Source organism: Anolis sagrei, chromosome Y (genome assembly GCF_037176765.1).
Source record: "Anolis sagrei isolate rAnoSag1 chromosome Y, rAnoSag1.mat, whole genome shotgun sequence".
Taxonomy (NCBI): Eukaryota; Metazoa; Chordata; class Lepidosauria; order Squamata; family Dactyloidae; genus Anolis; species Anolis sagrei.
Genome location: NC_090035.1, coordinates 61495488 through 61515603, shown reverse-complemented (window position 1 = coordinate 61515603; position 20116 = coordinate 61495488).

The window sequence follows — 20116 nt, the reverse complement described above, 5'->3', positions numbered from 1 at the left end:
AAGAGTCTTAAGTCCTTATGGGAAGAAACTCTGATTTCTTCCCATGAAGCGACTCATTGTCAGATGGCCTACGAACCCATTATATGAGAAATAAGTGCCTGTTTACCTGCCCTGTGCATTTGGACCGTGTCTCTTTTCCTTAGACATTTAGCCTTCCTATGTGTGAAGTGACTTGGAACGGTCAATTAATGGCGTGTTCGGAGTTTGCTAGTAGCTTCCCTTCTTCCAGTCTCTACTTCATTGACCACAAGTAGTGGTCCCTATCAAATGCGACGTTACGGCTCTGCAGTGGCTGCCTGTATGTTGCCATGATGCCCTATTGGTGCATTCCTGTATTCTCTCAACCTCCATTTGTTTTTCCCACTTATGACAGGTACATCCTGTACAACTAATGGAAAATGCTATTGCATCTTTGTCTATTTTGGAGGTTTTGATCTTACTTTTGTGGGGCAATCCTAATGAAACGTCATTGCCGCACCCTTCTCTTTTAAATCATGTATTCACTTTGATTATTTTTGGATAGATACAAAGTGGAAGTCCCCTTTTGTTATTTATTAAGAAGTTTTACTGTATCTGAAATTGAGTAAGGTGGGATTTTTCTCTTACCGTATGTGGGTTCCGTCGAATGTAAGGCCTTCCGGTGGAGGTTCATTTTGTTTGCTCTGAGGCGGACAGCTATCTTTTCTTGAGGAAGAGACTTAGAGAGATTTTGGATTGCTGTAATACTGGCATTCAGAGTAGTAGGTTTTGCTTATCCTAGATTTTTTACCAGACACTTTTTGAGACTTTGCTTTCTGTTTTGGAGGGAGAGGTGTACCCTTTCCCGCGCTTGGTGGCGTAACGTTCCTCAAACACCCCTCCACGCAAGAGCTGTTCTTCTTTTTGGGTGCCTACCCTTCTCTTCTGGGCAAGGGAACTTTTCATCCATCTCTCTGTTCTTTGTGGTGCCCATATCAATACAACTGTTTAGCTGTTCAGTGGCTTGCTGTCGTTTCTCAGCGCTTGTGTGGTGACTGTGTCATCTTTTTCCATCTGCTCCGGGGTGGCATCGAAAGAAGACATTTTCAATGAAATGTGTTCCACAGGTAAATGAAATGTCTTGGGGGAACTGTCTGCCTGGCTGCTGAGTGTAGTCCAGTTCTTCATCCCAGACTATCCTCGGGGAGAACCACCACTCTCTGCTCAATGGGTGGTATAGCTTCCTCTCCTTTCTCATGCATTCCACATGCTATTTGTTGCATTCATTTCTCCATGTGTCCCCTTCCTCTACGGCTTCCTTGTGGTATGCGTGCAGTGTTCTGGCGTTTGTCTGCTGACTTCCCTTCAGCTCATTCCTGCATGTCGTGTGTGACATCAGAACTTTATCCCTTATAAATATTCTACATATGAGATATGTGCTCCTCATGTAACAGGTCAATGATATATCCTTTGGGAAATGTGTGCCTGGCTGCTTTGTGTAGGCAAGTTCTTTTTTCACAGATTTTCCTCCTGAATAACCATCACCCTCAGCTCAATGGGTGCTAGTGCTTCTTACTTGTTCTGAGTCTGCCAACTTATTGCATTCTATGATTCTGTGTTCTGTACAAAGCTTACCGTCACTTTCCTTTCTTTGAGGGGTGTCTGTTTGTCTGCTGTTTTGTGGAACCCGATATAAGGTCTGCTGCATAAATTCACTCAAAGGCTTGCTTGTGTTCCTCATTTGTGGCATTACTTCATCATATCTCTTTGAAATAATTTTATTCTCCCAATTTAGTCCTTCGTTTTATTTTATGTTATCATCTGAAATAAAAATTTGCAACGTTGGTTAATTGAATTTTTCCATACCGGGGATTTTTACTTTGAGTTTTTAAGTAACGGCCGGAATGGGGCACGGGCCTTCACAAAGCAGGCAAGCAGGCAGTCCCGGGGGGGGGGGGGGGGTTAAGGCGTGATGCCCCCGGGAGGGCATGGAGGTGGCTGGAATGGGGCGTGTTTGCCTTCACTGCAGGTAGTCACTAAGTCAGTCCCGGGGGACCAGGATGGATGCCCCCTGGGAGGGCTTGGAGGTAGTCTCACTGGAGGACGGCTGATATGCAGTGAAAGTAGAATGCATTCGGACAATCCCGGGGGGTTAAGGCCCGATGCCCCCTGGGAGGACTTGGAGACAGCTGGAATGGGGCGCGGGCTTTCACAAAGCAGGCAAGGAGGCAGCCCCGGGGGGGGGGGTTAATGCTCGATACCCCCCGGTAGGGCAGGGAGGTGGCCGGAAAGGGTATTGGCCTTCACAGAGCAGGCAAGCAGGCAGTCCCGGGGGGTTAAGATGTGATGCCCCCCGGGAGGGAATGGAAGTGGCCAGAATGGGGTGTGTTTGTCTTCACTGCAGGCAGTGAGTAAGTAAGTCAGTCAGTCAGTCAGTCCCGGGGGGGCCAGGATGGATGCCCCTCAGGAGGGCTTGGAGGTAGTTACACTGGAGGATGGCTGATATGCAGTGAAAGTAGAATGCATTCAGACACTCCCGGGAGGTTAATGCCCGATGCCCCCTGGAAGGACTTGGAGACGGCCGGAATAGGGCACAGGCCTTCACAAAGTAGGCAAGCAGGCAACCCCAGGGGGTCAATGCCCAATGCACCCCAGGAGGGCTTGGAGACGGCCAGAATGGGGCAGTGGCCTTCACTCAGCAGTCAGTCAGTCAGTCAGTCTGGGGTTAAGGCATGATGGCCCCCAGGAGGGCTTGGAGGTGGCTGGAATGGGTCGCTGGCCTTCACTGCAGGCAAGCAGTCAGTCAGTCCTGGGGGGTTAAGGCCCGATGCCCCCCGGGAGGGCTTGGAGGTGGGCGGAATGGGTACTGGCCATGACTGAGCAGGCAAGCAGTCAGATTATCTGCATTGAACTGGATTCTATGAGTCTTCACTTTCCTAAAAAATTGGCAATAATTTAATAATTTGATTATAGGTGCAGTTATTATTTATTTTTATTTATGTTGTTTATTATATTTTATTTAATTTCTGTATTATTTATTTATTTTATTTTTAATTTATGTAATGTATGTATTTTATTACATTTTATGTTATTACTTTTATTTTATTTAATGTAATGTTTTTAAATTTATAAATTAATTACCTAATTTTTATTGGTTTGAAATGATATAGTTACTTACTTAATGTATTTGATTTCACCCACCCACCCACCCACCCCTCCCTCCAACCCCTCCCAGGGGTAATCGGTCCTTACGTAACTTGCACTAGTGCTAGAGGAATTATAATTAATATGTACACTTCCCAGATAATTTGGAAATAATTTAATAACTGAATAGTTAATTTCAAAGTGCATTTTATTAATTTTTATTTATTTATAACTTTATTTTATTTAATTTTTATGTTTTATAGTATTTTATTATTAACATGTGTTTTATTACATTTTATTTTATTATCTTACTACTTATTTTATTATTTATTTTATTATTTTATTATTTTTAATTGATTTTAATTTGCATTTTTTACTAACTTAATGTATTTTAATTTCATCCAGAAATTAATTTTAGTTTGGTTTCTGTTAGTTAGTTGTAAGTTCTATCACCAACAGTCAACTACAGAGGGAGAGGAAAGCTTCAGAAGTTCCCCTTGCCCCATTTGGAGGTGTTTTTTGCGCATTGCACAATCGCGTCCGCCATTAACGAATCAATTCGTAATTAACGAAATTTTGAAATTTCAAAATTTTGAAATCATAAATTTCGGAAGTCCTCTGAAATTCGAAACACTAGCGCCCCCTAGAAACGAAGCGAGTTTAGAACCAATTTTTTTCTTGATCAACCAAGCCTACTAGTCCCCCTCTTTTTTTTCCCGTCTGTCATATTTTTAAAATTTATTCTGGGTTTTTTACTCTGCCAAATGAATTTTCTAATATCTTTGTTCCATTCTCTAATTCCTTTCTGATTTCTTATTATTGGAAGATTCTGAAATAAAAACAGCATTTTCGGAAGAATGTTTATCTTGACACTTGCTATTCTACCCAATAATGATAACTTCAAATATTTCAATTTCTCTAAATCTTTCTTTATTTCCTTCCATTTCACAATATAGTTGTTTTGTAAAAGTTGTGCGTTTTTCAGTGTTATGATAATTCCCAAGTATTTTAATTTTGGTACAATTTTTATATTCCATTTATTTATCTTTTCTTTGATATGTTTTTTGTTATTGCCTCCGTTTTTTCCAAATTTAGTTTAAAGCCTGCCAATCTGCCAAATTGGTTAATTTTCTCCAGCCACTTTCCTAAATTCTTGTTCGGCTCTTCAATGATGCAAATAATGTCGTCTGCAAATGCTTGACATTTGTATGTGTGATTTTTGATTGTTGCCCCTTTTAGTTCTTCCATTTCTCGGATCGTTTCTAATAGTACTTCCAGTGTTAATATAAAAATTAGCGGAGAGAGGGGGCATCCCTGTCTTGTTCCCTTCTTTATTGGAAAAACCTTAAATTATCCTTATTAGGCCAAATCTCAGTAGTCATCTTGTCTTCTGCCTATATCATCACTTCAGAGGCCCCTCCCCTTCTGGCACCAACGGCTGCTCTGGCCAGAGAGAAGACAGAAGGGAGCAGAAGGCACTGCCATCTTGTCTTCTGCCTACATCATCACTTCAGAGGCCCCTCCCCTTCTGGCACCAACGGCTGCTCTGGCCAGAGAGAAGACAGAAGGGAGCAGAAGACACTGCCATCTTGTCTTCTGCCTACATCATCACTTCAGAGGCCCCTCCCCTTCTGGCACCAATGGCTGCTCTGGCCAGAGAGAAGACAGAAGGGAGCAGAAGACACTGCCTTCTTGTCTTCTGCCTATATCATCACTTCAGAGGCCCCTCCCCTTCTAGCACCAACGGCTGCTCTGGCCAGAGAGAAGACAGAAGGGAGCAGAAGACACTACCATCTTGTCTTCTGCCTATATCATCACTTCAGAGGCCCCTCCCCTTCTGGCACCAATGGCTGCTCTGGCCAGAGGGAAGACAGGAGGGAGCAGAAGACACTGCCTTCTTGTCTTCTGCCTGTATCATCACTTCAGAGGCCCCTCCCCCTTCTGGCACCAACGACTGCTCTGGCCAGAGAGAAGACAGAGGGGAGCAGAAGACACTGCCATCTTGTCTTTACTAATAATATAATATAGTATATTGTATATACGTATAATATTTATAATATTATAATGTAATACAATATAATACTAGTAATAATAATTCAATATTATAATTATAATTATATATTTAGTTACTAGGCCTGGGTAACAACGGAAAAATTTGTTTCTAAAATCGATTCATTTTTGGGGGGGTTTTGCATTTTGTTATTTAAAATAATTACAAAATTTTCCTTTTTAAAAGTTCGGTATTTACGAAATTTTATTATTATTAATGAATCGATTCGTTAAGATGGCGGGCCTCACGCGCATGCGCAAATCACTTCCGAAACTTCGTTATTGAAATGGAGTCGATTCGTTAAGGTAATAACGAATTGATTCGTAAAAATGGCGAAGCGATTGCTCATGCGAGAAAACGACCTCTGAAACTTCGTTATTAAAAACGAATCGATTCGTTATTAGGATAATAACGAATCGATTCGTTAAAATGGCGGACGCAATTACGCAATGCTAAATGCTCTATAAACAAAATCATTTCATAAAATAAATCAAATCAAATAAATCAAATCAAATAAATCAAATAAAATAATCAAATAGAACAAGAAATTAAGATATTAAATAAAAAAGTAATAAGATAAAGTAGCCAAAACTGAGTCAAATAATATAATGAAATAAACAATAATATAATAATTAAATTTAAATAAATATAAATAATAATAAATAATAATAATTTATAAATAATAATAATAAATATTAATAATAAATAATATAAAATTATATAATATATAGTAATATAAAATAAAATAAAATAATAATATATTATTATATATATAAATGAAATAAATAATAATATAAAATATGAATATTTAAATAAAATATAATTAAATTTATAAAATATTTATAAAATATAATTATAAATAATAATAAAAATAATATATAAAATAAAATTATAAATTATTAATATATAAAAATAATGTTATTATAAAAACTTAGAAAGTAAATATAAGAAATAAATAAAGAAAAAGTAACAAAAAGTAACAGAAATAGAAAATTAACAAAATGATTGCCCTGTTGTGGAGCGAAAACATCCACAGGACAGCCACAACAACTGGGTGAAACAGGGACAAACACACACACAGGCACACAAGTTTTTTTTCTTTTTTTTTAGAATATTTTTTGTATTTTTTTAAGAATAAAAGAAATATTTAGCAAAAATATTTAAAAATAGAAAATTAACAAAATGATTGCCCTGCCCTGTTGTGGGGCGAAAACAGCCACAACAACTGGGTGAAACAGGGACAAACACACAGGCAGAGCAGCAGGCAAAGCCTCCCCGCTGCTCCCAGCTCCTTAAGCCGCCCTCGCTCTCCCAACAGACACTGAATGAATGCAAGCAAGCAGCCAACCAAGCCTCCCTCCCGAACCTCCCGTCTCCTCGCCTTCCCCAGCAATGAGCATTGCGGCCATGTGGAGCCGCTTTTAAAGGGCAGCCCGCCCAATCACAATGAGCCACGGTGCTTGGGAGCGCTGGATTGGCTCCCGGCGCACCCAGCATCCTCCATCCCAAAACGTCATTTCCGAAACGGGCGGAAGCTCGTAAAAAAGATGGAGGATGCCGTTTTGATATTTAAAAACACTTCCGGGTTTGAAAATAAGTTTTGAAATCATTTTGTAATTGTTAAAAATAACGAATAATTAACGAACGAAACGGCACAGCCCTATTAGTTACATGTAATATTACTAATAATATTACAATATAATGGTACAGTGCAATATAGTAATATATACTGATATTGTACTTTGCTAATAATATAATATATTGTATGAAAATATATATTGTAAGCCGCTCTGAGTCCCCTTCGGGGTGAGAAGGGCGGCATATAAGCGCCGTAAATAAATAAATAAATAAATAATAATAAAATAAATATATTGCCAAAAATGTTATTTTTATTCCAATCCTTGCCAATAATCAAGGATTGTATATATTTAACACACAGAACAAAGACATTTCCAAATTTATATGGCATGGCAAAAAACCAAGAATGAAGCGACTCATATTAATCGATTAAAAAAAGGGGTGGATTCGGCTTCCCAGATCTGAGAGCATGCTACGAAGCTTGGGCATTCAGTTGGATAAAAGACTGGACCACTCTTTAAAAAAGGAATTTATTGATGCTAGAGGGCGCTAATATGAGACAGGGTGGGCATGTCTATTTGTGGTACGAGAAAATTAAGATAGAAAAAACCTTTAACAATCACTATAAGAGCAGGTTTAATGAAAATATGGAAAAGATATATATATATAAAAGACTATATAAGAATACACCACTTTGGCTGTCACCCCTCGAAGCATTCCAAAGAAGAGAATTAGGCTGGGAGACCTGGCCTACGTATAGAGATGTCTTAAAGAAAGTGAGAGGAAAATTTGAACTGATAGAAGAGAAAGAGGTAAGAGACAACTTTGTAAAGCTATCATGGTTGAATTACAGGCAACTACGAGACTGTTACAAAACAGATAGAGAACTAAACTTTGCAGAAAAACAAGGCAAATTCTGGGACAATATTATGAAAACCAATAACAAAATAATTACAAAAAATTATTTAAAAAAATACTAGAATGGGCCACAGAAACAAAACAATGATCAAATGGGCAAAACAATGATCAAATGGGCACAAAATATAGGTCACCAAATTAAATTAAATCAATGGGAAAAAATCTGGAACCAAAAAATGAAATATATTCATACAATCTAAAAGAGAACCTACTAAAAATGATACATAGATGGTATATTACACCACAAAAGATTTCAAAATTCTATAAAAATACATCCAACAAATGTTGGAAATGTGAACAACAAACAGGATCCATCTTCCATATTTGGTGATCCTGCCCAAAAACTGAAGAATTTTGGAGCTTTTTTTTGTTGTGTCAGGAGAGACTTGAGAAACTGCAAGTCGCTTCTGGTGTGAGAGAATTGGCCGTCTGAAAGGACGTTGCCCAGGGGATGCCCGGATGATTTGATGTTTTATCATCATTGTGGGAGGCTTCTCTCATGTCCCCGCATGAGGAGCTGGAGCTGATAGAGGGAGCTCATCCGCCTCTCCCCGGATTCGAACCTGTGACCTGTCGGTCTTCAGTCCTGCCGGAACAGGGGTTTAACCCACTGCGCTACCGGGGGCTCCATATTTTGGAGCATGATACATAAGGATATTCAAAAGATTCTAGAAATACAAATAAAAAAAGGAACCAGAGTTCTTCTTGCTCGGAATGTTCGATATTAAAGAAGATAAAAATAAAGACATTTTTTCCCTATTTAACCACCGCAACTCGAATTGTATATACGAAGAATTGGAGACAAAAAGAAATACCACAAAGAGAAGAATGGCAAAGTAAAATATTGGAAATAATGAATATGGACGAACTAACCTATTGGTTATCGCCAAATGAAGGAATTCTAAAGAAACATACAAAATTTTAAACAACAAAAAATAGAGGTCATTTCCTAAAAGACAGAATTATGGGTTAAAGAAATAACAAAACAGGAAAGCAATTTTGATCAACTTGAAGGGGAAAAGCGCATAAAGGATCTTCAAAGAACAAATGGAAGTCAAACCCAATTTTTATATATATATTTCTTTTTCTCTCTCTCTCCCTACATTAATTTAAACTGGAGAGATTTCACACCTTTTGGATACACTTTGTCTATGTCAAATTTTTCTTTTAATTTTTCTCTCTCTTTCTCTCTTCTTGACTTAACTATCATTTCCGACTTTTTTATCTCCTTCACAATATTCTCCCACTTTCCATGTAACTATATAATCCATTAATAAAAAATATTTTTTTAAAATAAAATATTTGAGGTGAACTTTTCCCACTCCTGCCAACACTGCCCCTGGCTCCAAAACTGTTTGTTGAGAGGCTTTTCTGTAGTAAAGGGGTGTTAAAAATGCTGGAACTATTACAAAGGCTTGACGATGGAATCATGTACAGTGGAATCTTTTCTGAAAGTTAAATAGAATAAGATTTTTTTTAAAATTTTTTTAATAAATTTATTTCTTAGAATTTTCTGACACAAGTATAATACCATCACATCCGCTCATTGTTAGAAATTCAGTTACTAAATTACATTCTGGAAACATATCACATACCATATAACACATATCACATTATAATTACCTAGTGCTCTTATCTGTCTCCCCTTCACCTTGTGTCTTTCGATTTTACACCCCTCCTCCCCCCTCCCCCACCCTTCAGGGAACAGTAAATACCTTTATTCAGAACTTAATTTAAGTGAACAATTGTATAGAGAGAATGGTTTAGCACCTTGTATCTTTCATTTCCTTCCACTTTTTCTATCAGTCTTTCCCATTTCTGCATCCAAGTTTTCTTAAGTCGGCTTGTTGAGTATTTGCTTCTTTTTTCGTAGATGTATTCGTGGAGCATATATTCTGCTAAATACTCGTACCATTTTTTAACCTCACATTTTCTATAATCTTTCCACCCCAACGCTACAGTTGCTTGGGCAGCTAATATCATGTATTTTATAATTTCCTCCCAGTCTTTACAATTATCTTTTTTGTCTAATTTCTTTGTAAAAAGTTCTATTTTATTCAAGGCCAGTTTATAACCTATTATTTCTTCCATTTCATTCATTACCTTTCTATAGAACTCTTGTACTCTATCACATTCCCACCACATGTGGGAATATGAGCCAATTTTCCCACATCCATGCCAACAAAGATTTGTGGTGTTTTTTGTCATCTGGGCTATTTTAATTGGGGTTCTGTACCATCTAGTCAATAATTTCCTTTGTGTTTCTCTGATCTTTATATGCTTAAGACTTTTAATTGAGTCAATCCAATTTTCTATTTCTAAAACTTTATTATTTAAATCTTCTTTCCATATTTCTATCAAGGCTTGTTTCAAGTTATATTGTATTCCAATTAATTTCTTATAAATAAACCCCATCAGCCCTTTCTCCTTTTCTATTTTCCATTTTAGGATTTGGTCTAGGGCTGTTTCAGGGCCTTCTTTTTTCTTCTCTTTAATGATCCTTTGTTTTAATCCATTCCAAAGAAGCCAATTACCTTGACCGCATTTATCCTTTATTGTCTCCCAATCCTTAATTGTCCCATCTGAGTTCAAGAGGTCTTTTATCAGATTCATTCCATTCTGTTTCAACTTTGTTATAACCTTACCAAATGTCTGTTCTTTTCTATTGTCTAGAAACCCTATTGGGAGTATATCTACCCTATTAATTTGTAGTTTGTTTTGCCATTTTTTCCAACATTCCAAAGATGAGATCAATGGTCCCCCTTTAGTTTCTGTTAAGATTTTTTTATCAACCCGTCCTTTTAAACATAAACAGTAGTTCCATCCATTTATTGCTTTTTCAATTCTAGCCCATCTTCTTGAATCATCAAAATCTAGTTCTATCAGTCTTATTAATTGGCAGGCGTCGAAATAATTCTGTAAATTAGGGGCACCCCATCCTCCATTTTATTTGTTCCTTCTATCCAATTTTTAATCGAAGAATCCCATTTTTGAATAATTTTGATGGGGATACTACATGGGAGTGCTTGGAACAGGAATAAAAATTTGGGGAGAATCACCATTTTAACCATTTTAATTTTGCTTGATATATCCCAATTTTGTTTTTTCCAACTACCCATCTGTTTGTTTATTTTTCCCCATAAGCTATTATAATTAAATTGGATTATATTGTTAAGGTTTTTAGGAATATATACACCCAAATATTTTATCTTCTTCTCTCCTAGCGTTATCCCTGTAATACTCTGGATTTCTTTTAACTCTTTAGGAGTCAAATTTTTGTGTAATATTTCCGGTTTTTGTATATTAATGGCCAATCCTGATAATTTCTCGAATTTGTTTATCGTATTTGTAACTACCTTTATAGAGTCCTCTGGTGACCCTAATAACACCATGGCGTCGTCTGCAAAAAGGTTGATTTTCATTACTTCTGTCCCTATTTTTATACCTTCAATATTAACGTTGTTTCTAATTAGATTAGCTAGGGGTTCTATTGCCAGCGCAAATAGGATGGGGGAGAGAGGGCATCCTTGCTTTGTTCCACTATTAATCTTAATAATTCTTGTTTTGGTCCCATTAATCAATATTTGTGTTTGGTTATCTTTATAGAGTTCCTTTATTATTTCGCAGAATTGTTTTCCCAAATTAAAGTCTTCACAAACTTTATGCAAATATTGATGGTTGACCGTATCGAATGCTTTATACACGTCTAGTTTTAGTAACAAAAGTTTCTCTTTTTCCCTGGTAGCATGATTAATTATATTTAGGATATTTCTTATAGGATCGGCTATTCTTCTATTTTTGATAAACCCATATTGATCTTCACCTATTAAATTTGGAATTATATCTATTTGCAAGAAGTTTTGTAAAAATTTTATAATCTACATTGCACAGAGTAATTGGTCTATATGAGTTTGGGTTGGTTTCATCTTTGCTAGGTTTCAGAATTGTAATTATTTCAGATTTCTTCCATGTTCCTGGGATAATTTTATTTTTTAATATCTCATTGAATAAAATTTCTAAATGAGGGGTAATTTCTAAATTGAATATTTTATAAAAATTAGATGTAAAGCCATCCGGTCCAGGAGAGGAGTTTGGTTTAAGATTGTTAATGACCTCTTCGATTTCCTTACTAGTGATAGGTCTATTTAGTTTTGATTGTGCTTGGAGGTCTAATTTTCTCGTGATAATTCCCTCAGCTTTCTCAATTTCTTTATCCGAATATAAATTTTCATAATAACTAGCCATTATTTCTCTCAAATCCTCCTCTTTGGTTTTCATTTGTCCTTTTACATCTTTTAATTTTACTATCTTATTCCTTCCTTTCCTTGATTTAAGGTAGCTAGCTAATCTTTTAGTATTATTTATGGAGTTAATTTGGAAATCATTTTTTACAAACAGGTATTTTTTTGTTAATTCAATTTTCTCTAACTCTTCTATTATCTTCCTATTCTCCTTACATCTTTCCTTATTTTGATCTGTTGGGTTTTTTTGAAAATTTTGAAATAGTTTATCCCCTTTCTGTTTCACCTCCTCTTTTTTTTTGTTTTAATTTTTTTTAATACCTATTTCCATTGTGATACATTTCCCTCTAATAACGGCTTTGAATGCATCCCAAATTATATTTTCTTTTAAATCAGGGGATCTATTAATTTCAAAAAAATTGCTTGATTTCCGCTTTTAGCTCTTGTTTATCATGTTCCTTGGCTGTTACTAGTGGATTAAATCTCCATTTATATTCCTTTCTCCTACTTATGTTACCCACTCTAAGAAAAAGAGGGGCATGATCTCCTGGCCACCTATTCCCAATTGATGTCTCCACAATGGGTAACACATTATTATTACCAATAAGGAAATAATCTAGAGTGAAAAAGGAATTATGCCTAGCAGAGTAATATGTGGGGGTGTCGACTTTTTGTCCTAATCTTTCATTAACATCACGAAGATTCCATTTTTAAGGTTAATTTTATTTTCTCCCCTCATTTTCCCAGTCTTCTTATTAATCCTACCCTTATAGAGATCTAAATTCAGATCACCACCTATAATTATATCTCCCTCTGCCTCTCGTTCTATTTTTTTAAAGATTTTATTAAAAAATCTTTTTTGCCCCTTATTGGGCCCGTAGACACTAATAATAGAAAGTTTACAATCATTTAATTTTCCACATACCATTATGAACCTCCCCTCCTCATCTGTAATACATTTCTCTTTTACGAAAGCAAGATCATTTTTAATTATAATAGCGACTCCCCGAGAATTGTTTGTACCCTTAGACTCATATTGAACATCCCAATTCGCTAAATTTAACAGTTTTAATCTCCCAACATGATGAGTCTCCTGTAGACACACGATTGCTACCTGATTCTCTGATAGTAATTTACGTAGTCTTTTTTAACTTCCGATTTCAGACCATTAATGTTGACTGACCTCAAGTGGATAGAATCTGATGGAGCCATTACATTTAATTAATTCACTTTATAGGTCTTTGTGCTTTCCATTCCCCTTATATCATATTTTTGGACCACTGTTCCCTCGCATCCCCAACCCTGCCTCCCTCCCTTCCCTTCCCCCCTCCACCGTCTGGATATCAATCCCTCCCCACTATCCAGGAGAGGAAAGGCAAAGAAAAAGTTTTTTCTTGCCATTTCCAGACGGCATAATCAGGGCTGGGGCCGACTTAGCCCTCCCTCCCCGCTTTCTTCTGAAAAACAACATTGCTAAGTTCTTATCTTAAACTCAAGGGCACAGTCTTCACAATGTTAAACCTACCTCTGTCCCTTAGGACTTTCCTTTTCCCTTTCTCCTAGCTTAGAGAGAGGGTTAAGAATCACCATAATTCCCCAATGATCAGTCACTATTATTCCTAATACAGTATAACCCAACTTAATACAATAATACAATAAATTCTAACAGGTGGTTTGAAAATTAGGATAGTAGAAGTAATAACAAAGACCAAAAAGCTGTAGCATTTAACCCAACTACCACCCACCAGTAGTAAAACTTTGAGATTGTTTGGTCACCTTGGTCTTATAGTCACTCATATAATCACATCTTTACATTTTAAACAACCATTTTTGTATAACATAACTCGTTTGACCCTTTAATCTTAAAGATAAATTAAGACAAGTTGGCTGTGCTCCTAGTTCCAGTACGTTGTTGTATGTAATCCTTTTTCCCAGGTTTGGTTTTTTTTTTTGTTCGTAAGTAGTTCACCTCCTCCTCCCTTATCTTCCATGTCCTTCGCATACTTTCGCCCATCTTCTGGATCTCTGCCAACTGTTGTTTCTGTTGTTTCGCCACTACTGTCTTGATAAAGACCCAACTTTTGGAGGAGAACGATGCCCTCTGTCAAAGTTTTAATTCTGTAGTTTTTCCCATCTTTGTTAAATAGGATTGAGACAGGATAAATCCACTTGAATCGAATACCAGCTTTGGTGAGGTTCTTAGTAACCGGCCCCAGTGTCCCACGTTCCTTCCTCGTCTCCTTAGCCAAGTCCGGGAGAACAAACACTTTATACTCCTTAAACTCCAAGTTCCAGATGGCTCTTAACTTTGTAAAAATCTCATCCTTCTGTTTCTCTCTGCCAAAAGCGACAATGACAGCACGAGGAGATTTAGTACAATGGTTCATAAAGGAAGGAATTCTGTGTGCTCTCTCAATATAATTTCCTGTAATACTTATGCCATAGTTAGAGCATAGTTCAATCACAAATTGGCATAAATCCTTAATCTGTTCTGGAACGCCCATAAAGATAATATTCCTCCTCCGAAGATGGTTCTGAGAGTCAACTAATTGAGCTCGTAAAGATGCTGTCTCCTGTTCCAATTTTTCAATCCTTGCATCGTTACTATCAGCATGCTTTTTAATGTCTGAGATGGTTGTTTTAATCTCGACAAATTCTGATGCCAAACTTTTGATCGAAGAGTTCATTTCACCCATAAGTGACATTAGATAGTCCAATTTATCATCAGTAGTCATTACCTTACTTTGGTTACCAAGGTTTCGTTGGGCGTCAGAAGTAGTTTGCTCCATAGTCTTTGATTAATGGAGGCTTCGTTCTTTGATCTCCAGAGTCCGGGAGTCAGAGCTAATCGGTTGGTTATCTTCGCTCCAAGTGCAGAGTAAATATTTTCTCAGTCCTTGCACTGAGCTTTTTTAAAGATAACAGACGATTTCCAGCCGACTCTTAATTACTTTTCTGGGATAAATATAGCTATAAATATAGCTATTTCAGTGGAGAAGAAGTGCAATCCGTCTAGCCCTGTCGGCTTTCCATGCTCCTCCCCAATAAGATTTATTTTTAAAACATACAACTAAACACTTCTGAGAGGTACAAAATGTGTGACTTTTTACAAAAGTACTTTAGCTTGATTGGTTACTTGAACAGTTCTCTTCACTTTGTTCCAGACAGAGCTACCCAAACAGAAATAACTGTTGGTAACAATTTCAGAGAATAGTGATGAGTCTAACTAAGCTATCTATTTAGCCCCTATGTTATTAACTAACTCTACCCTAGAGTTCTTCCTGCTAACTAACCCAGCCTGGAGAGCCAATCTCTTGTGCTAGCTCTCACAAGAGATCAGACTGCTGTCTGACCTGTTCCTGTCAGCTCACAGCACTGTCTCCCACAGACCCACTCTCCTAGCTCTCCCTCAAGCTACCTTCTTTCCCTCCTCAGACTTGGCTCCTCCCAACTGCTCTAGCCAATCCTAGGAGTCTCCAAACTCCTCCCTTTTTCCAACCATCCTCACTCAAGATGGCTGCCTCCCTGGCATCCCCTCCCAAAATGGAGGCCTGTCTTACTGTTATCCAGGCTCCCTTTCCAGCCTACAAGGTAAGACTCACTACATTACCTACCTGGCCTAAGAAACCTTTCTGGATAAAGAAGGGTTTTACTCCTCTTTGGAGGCAAAGGGCTAGCGTTAAGCTATTTACCCTAAATGTCCCCCTTTCCTAACTTACCTATTATAGTTTTGATCCCACTGTAAACCATCAATGTATACATTTCTATATCTACACAGTGACTTTGCAAATTACACAATGCCTATTGCAAATCACAGGAACTTATCACCTTTCAATACAATGCATTTAAGTCAAACATTGTTTTTAAACCTTAGGCAAATTTTAGCAATGCATTTATACCTTAAACATTCTGACGATTTCCAGCCAACTCTGTATTTTCATCAGGGCAATGTCAAAATACCTTTTATATATTTGCAATAAAACAGGTTGAACATTCAAAACATTATCTTATACATTATATACATTACCTTTTACTTTATTCTTTCAATTACCATAGGTTTCCCTGAATACCTTATGCAATTATTCATGATAATGCACCAGCAACTACATTTTGAGTACCTTTGATGTGTTTAACATTGAAATCAAAATCCTGGAGTGTTATACTCCATCAAATTAATTTACTGTTTGTACTCTTTACCTGATGTAACCACCTTAATGGTGAATGGTCAGTGCATAGGGTGAATTTTCTTCCCCACAGGTAAGGTTTTAACTTTGTGGTTGCCCACACAATCGCTAGACATTCTCTTTCAATGACCGAAAGGTGCTGTTCTCTCTCTAGGAGTTTCTTACTTAAGTAAAGAACAGGCTGCAAATCACCTTCGGCATTTTCCTGACTGAGAACTGCTCCGAGTCCCACCTTAGAGGCGTCAGTAGTTAACACAAACTGCTTACTAAAGTCAGGTGCTCTCAATACCGATGCGGTTATTAAAGCCTTTCTCAGAATCTCATAGGACACTTCACACTATGGTGTCCAAACTATCTTGTCACATGTTGACTTTTTAGTACCATCTGTCAGTGCTGCAGCTAAGGTACTGAAGTCTGGGATAAATCGTCTATAGAATCCCACTACACCTAAGAAAGATTTTGTTTCTTAGTGTGTGGCTTAGGCCAGTCCTTTATGGCCTGCACCTTGTCTAAATCAGGCAAGATTGTTACACCTCTGACAATGTGCCCTAGCTATTTGGCCATCTGACATTTTGAAGCCTTTACTGTCAGGCCAGCCTTCTGGATCTTTCCTAGGACCTTCGCAAGATGCTCGAGGTGCTCTGCCCATGTCTTACTGAATATCGCGAGGTTATCTATGTAAGCTTGGACAAACCCTCTCATACCTGTCAGCATTCTGTCAATCGAGTGTTGGAATGTGGCAGCTGCATTTTTAAGTCCAAACACAAGCACACTGAAATGGAATAGCCCATTCCGGGTTACAAAAATGGTCTTCTCTCGGTCCTCAGGGAGCATGGCTACCTGCCAGTAAGCTTTGGTTAAATCTAAGGTAGTAACAGAGGTGGCAAATATAAGGTAGTAACAAAGGTGGCCCAACCCGGTAAGCGGATTATGCAAATGCATAGGGCGCAGGGACCCTGGGGAGCCGGCACAGCAACTGAAGTTGCCTGGGAAATAATGCACCTGCGCATGCACATGCGGCACTCAGTGAGAGAGCACAAAGCTGCACATGCTGAGAGATGAAGTTTGTTAGGAGGAAGAAGAGCAGGTTGGCAAATTTAATGTCTATTCTGGGTCATATGGCTGTGTGAAAGGGGCCTTAGTCCCCATCTGTATACTGCTATATAAAATCCAAAGAATTTGCTTTGAGCTGAAATTTGTGACAGTGTAGACACATATAATCCAGTTCAAAGCAGGTATTGTGTATGATCTGCCTTGATATTCTGGGTTATATGGCTGTGTGGAAGGGGCCTCAGTCCCCATCTATATACTGCCATATAAAATCCAAAGAATTTGCTTTTAGCTGGAATTTGTGACAGTGTAGACACATATAATCCAGTTCAGAACAGGTATTTCGTATTATTTGCCTTGATATCCTGGGTTATATAGCTGTGTGAAAGGGGCCTCAGTCCCCATCTATACACTGCCATATAAAATCCAAAGAATTTGCTTTGAGCTGGAATCTGTGACAGTGTAGACATATATAATCCAGTTCAAAACAGGTATTTTGCATGATCTGCATTGATATTCTGGGTTACATGGCTGTGTGGAAGGGGCCTCAGTTCCCATCTATATACTGCCATATAAAATCCAAAGCTTTTGCTTTGAGCTGGAATTTGTGACAGTGTAGACACATATAATCCAGTTCAAAGCAGGTATTTTGTATTATTTGCCTTGATATTCTGGGTTATATTGCTGTGTGAAAGGGGCCTCAGTCCCCATCTATATACTGCCATATAAAATCCAAAAAAACAAACAAACATGCTTTGAGCTGGAATTTGTGACAGTGTAGACACATATAATCCAGTTCAAAGCAGGCATTTTGCATGATCCACCTCGATATTCTGGGTTATATGGCTATGTGGAAGTGGCCTTAATCCCCATCTATATTTTTCCATATAAAATCCAAGTGATTTGCTTTGAGCTGGAATTTTTGACAGTGTAGACACATATAATCTAGTTCAAAGGAGCTCTCGGTGGTGCAGTGGGTTAAACCCCTGAGCTGGCAGGACTGAAGACTGACAGGTAGCAGGTTCAAATCCGGGGAGAGGTGGATGAGGTCCCTCTATCAGCTCCAGCTCCTCATGGGGGGACATGAGAGAAGCCTCCCACAAGGATGATAAAAATATCAAATCATCCGGGCGTTCCCTGGTCAGCGTCCTTGCAGACGGCCAATTCTCTCACACCAGAAGCGACTTGCAATTTCACTCCTGACTCGACAAAAAAAATCCAGTTCAAAGCAGGTATTGTGTATGATCTGCTTTGATATTCTGGGTTATATGGCTGTGTGGAAGGGGCCTTAGTCCCCATCTATATACTGCCATATAAAATCCAAAGAATTTACTTTGAGCTGAAATTTGTGACAGTGTAGACACATATAATCCAGTTCAAAGCAGGTATTGTGTATGATCTGCCTTGATATTCTGAGTTATATGGCTGTGTGGAAGGGGCTTTAGTCCCCACATCAACAGGATCACTTTTCTGGGGACCTACACACTACATTGCACAAAAGGGACTCTGTCAATCCTGAAAGTAAACAGGTCTTGGTAGTAGGAGACTCCCTCCTTAGAGGAACGGAAGCCATCATTTCCAGACCAGATGGGATGGCTCGAGAAATATGATGCCTACCACGGGCAAAAATACACCATATCACTCAGAGGGTCACCAGGCCCCTCAAGCCCCATCACCATCCTCCCCACATGTTGATTCATGTAAGAACCAATGATACTGCTAGGCATACTTTTCAAAAGATCATAAATGATTTTCAAGCTCTCGGAACAAAGCTAAAACAATGTAATGTACAGATGGTCTTTTCATCCCTCCTCCCAGGTGTAAGACACGATCCTACAAGGGCCAGAAAAATAGTACAGGTCAATGACTAGCTTAGAAAATGGTGTCAGGAGGAACGCTTTGGCTTCCTTGACCATGGCCTGCTTTTCCAGGAGGATGGCCTACTGGCAAGGGATGGGGCACATCTCACACAAGTAGGAAAACACCTTTTTTGCTCACAGACTCTCCAAACTCATTAGGTGCACTTTAATCTAGGTCTCCCAGGGGAGGGGGAAAACAGCCTTGCGAACACTACTTTACCCACAATGTCAGGGAACAGCCAGAAGGCTAAACAGAGGGATGCACAAACACAACGAGGACCACGAAACCAAAAGCACAAAAATACTCAAGGCGCAATTGCAAACCGTGCCAACAAAGAGAAAAAAATAGGACAAGTGCAAAGAAGCCAGAATGGATGTCCAAAGAACTTCTAACTGTGCTAAGACACAAAAGAGACATGCACAAGAAGTGGAAAAGGGAGAAATCACCAAAGAAGAATTCAAACAAATAGCCAACACCTGTAGGGAAAAGGTCCGCAAGGCTAAAGCAAAAAATGAGCTCAGACTTGCCAGGGACATTAAAAACAATAAAAAGGGCTTCTATTCTTATGTCAGTAGAAAAAGGAAAAACAAGGAGGCGATAGGGTCTCTTCGAGGAGAAGATGAGGCAATGCTGACAGGGGATAGGGAAAAGGCAGAACTACTTAATGCCTTCTTTGCCTCGGTCTTCTCACAAAAAGAGAGTCTTCAACCTCAGCAAGATGGAGAGGATGAGGGATTGGAGGACATCCAACCCCAAATTGGGAAAGAAGTCGTCCAGGAATACCTGGTCGCTCTTAATGAGTTCAAGTCCCCAGGGCCAGATCAACTACACCCCAGAGTATTGAAGGAACTAGCGGAAGTCATTTCGGAACCATTGGCAACCATCTTTGAGAGTTCTTGGAGAACGGGAGAAGTTCCAGCAGACTGGAGGAGGGCCAATGTGGTCCCAATCTTCAAGAAGGGAAAAAAGGATGACCCAAACAATTACTGTCTGGTCAGCCTCACGTCGATACCAGGCAAGATTCTGGAAAAGATTGTTAAGGAAGTGGTCTGCAAACACTTAGAAACAAATGCGGTCATCGCTAATAGTCAACATGGATTTATCAAAAACAAGTCATGCTATTTTCAAAATGC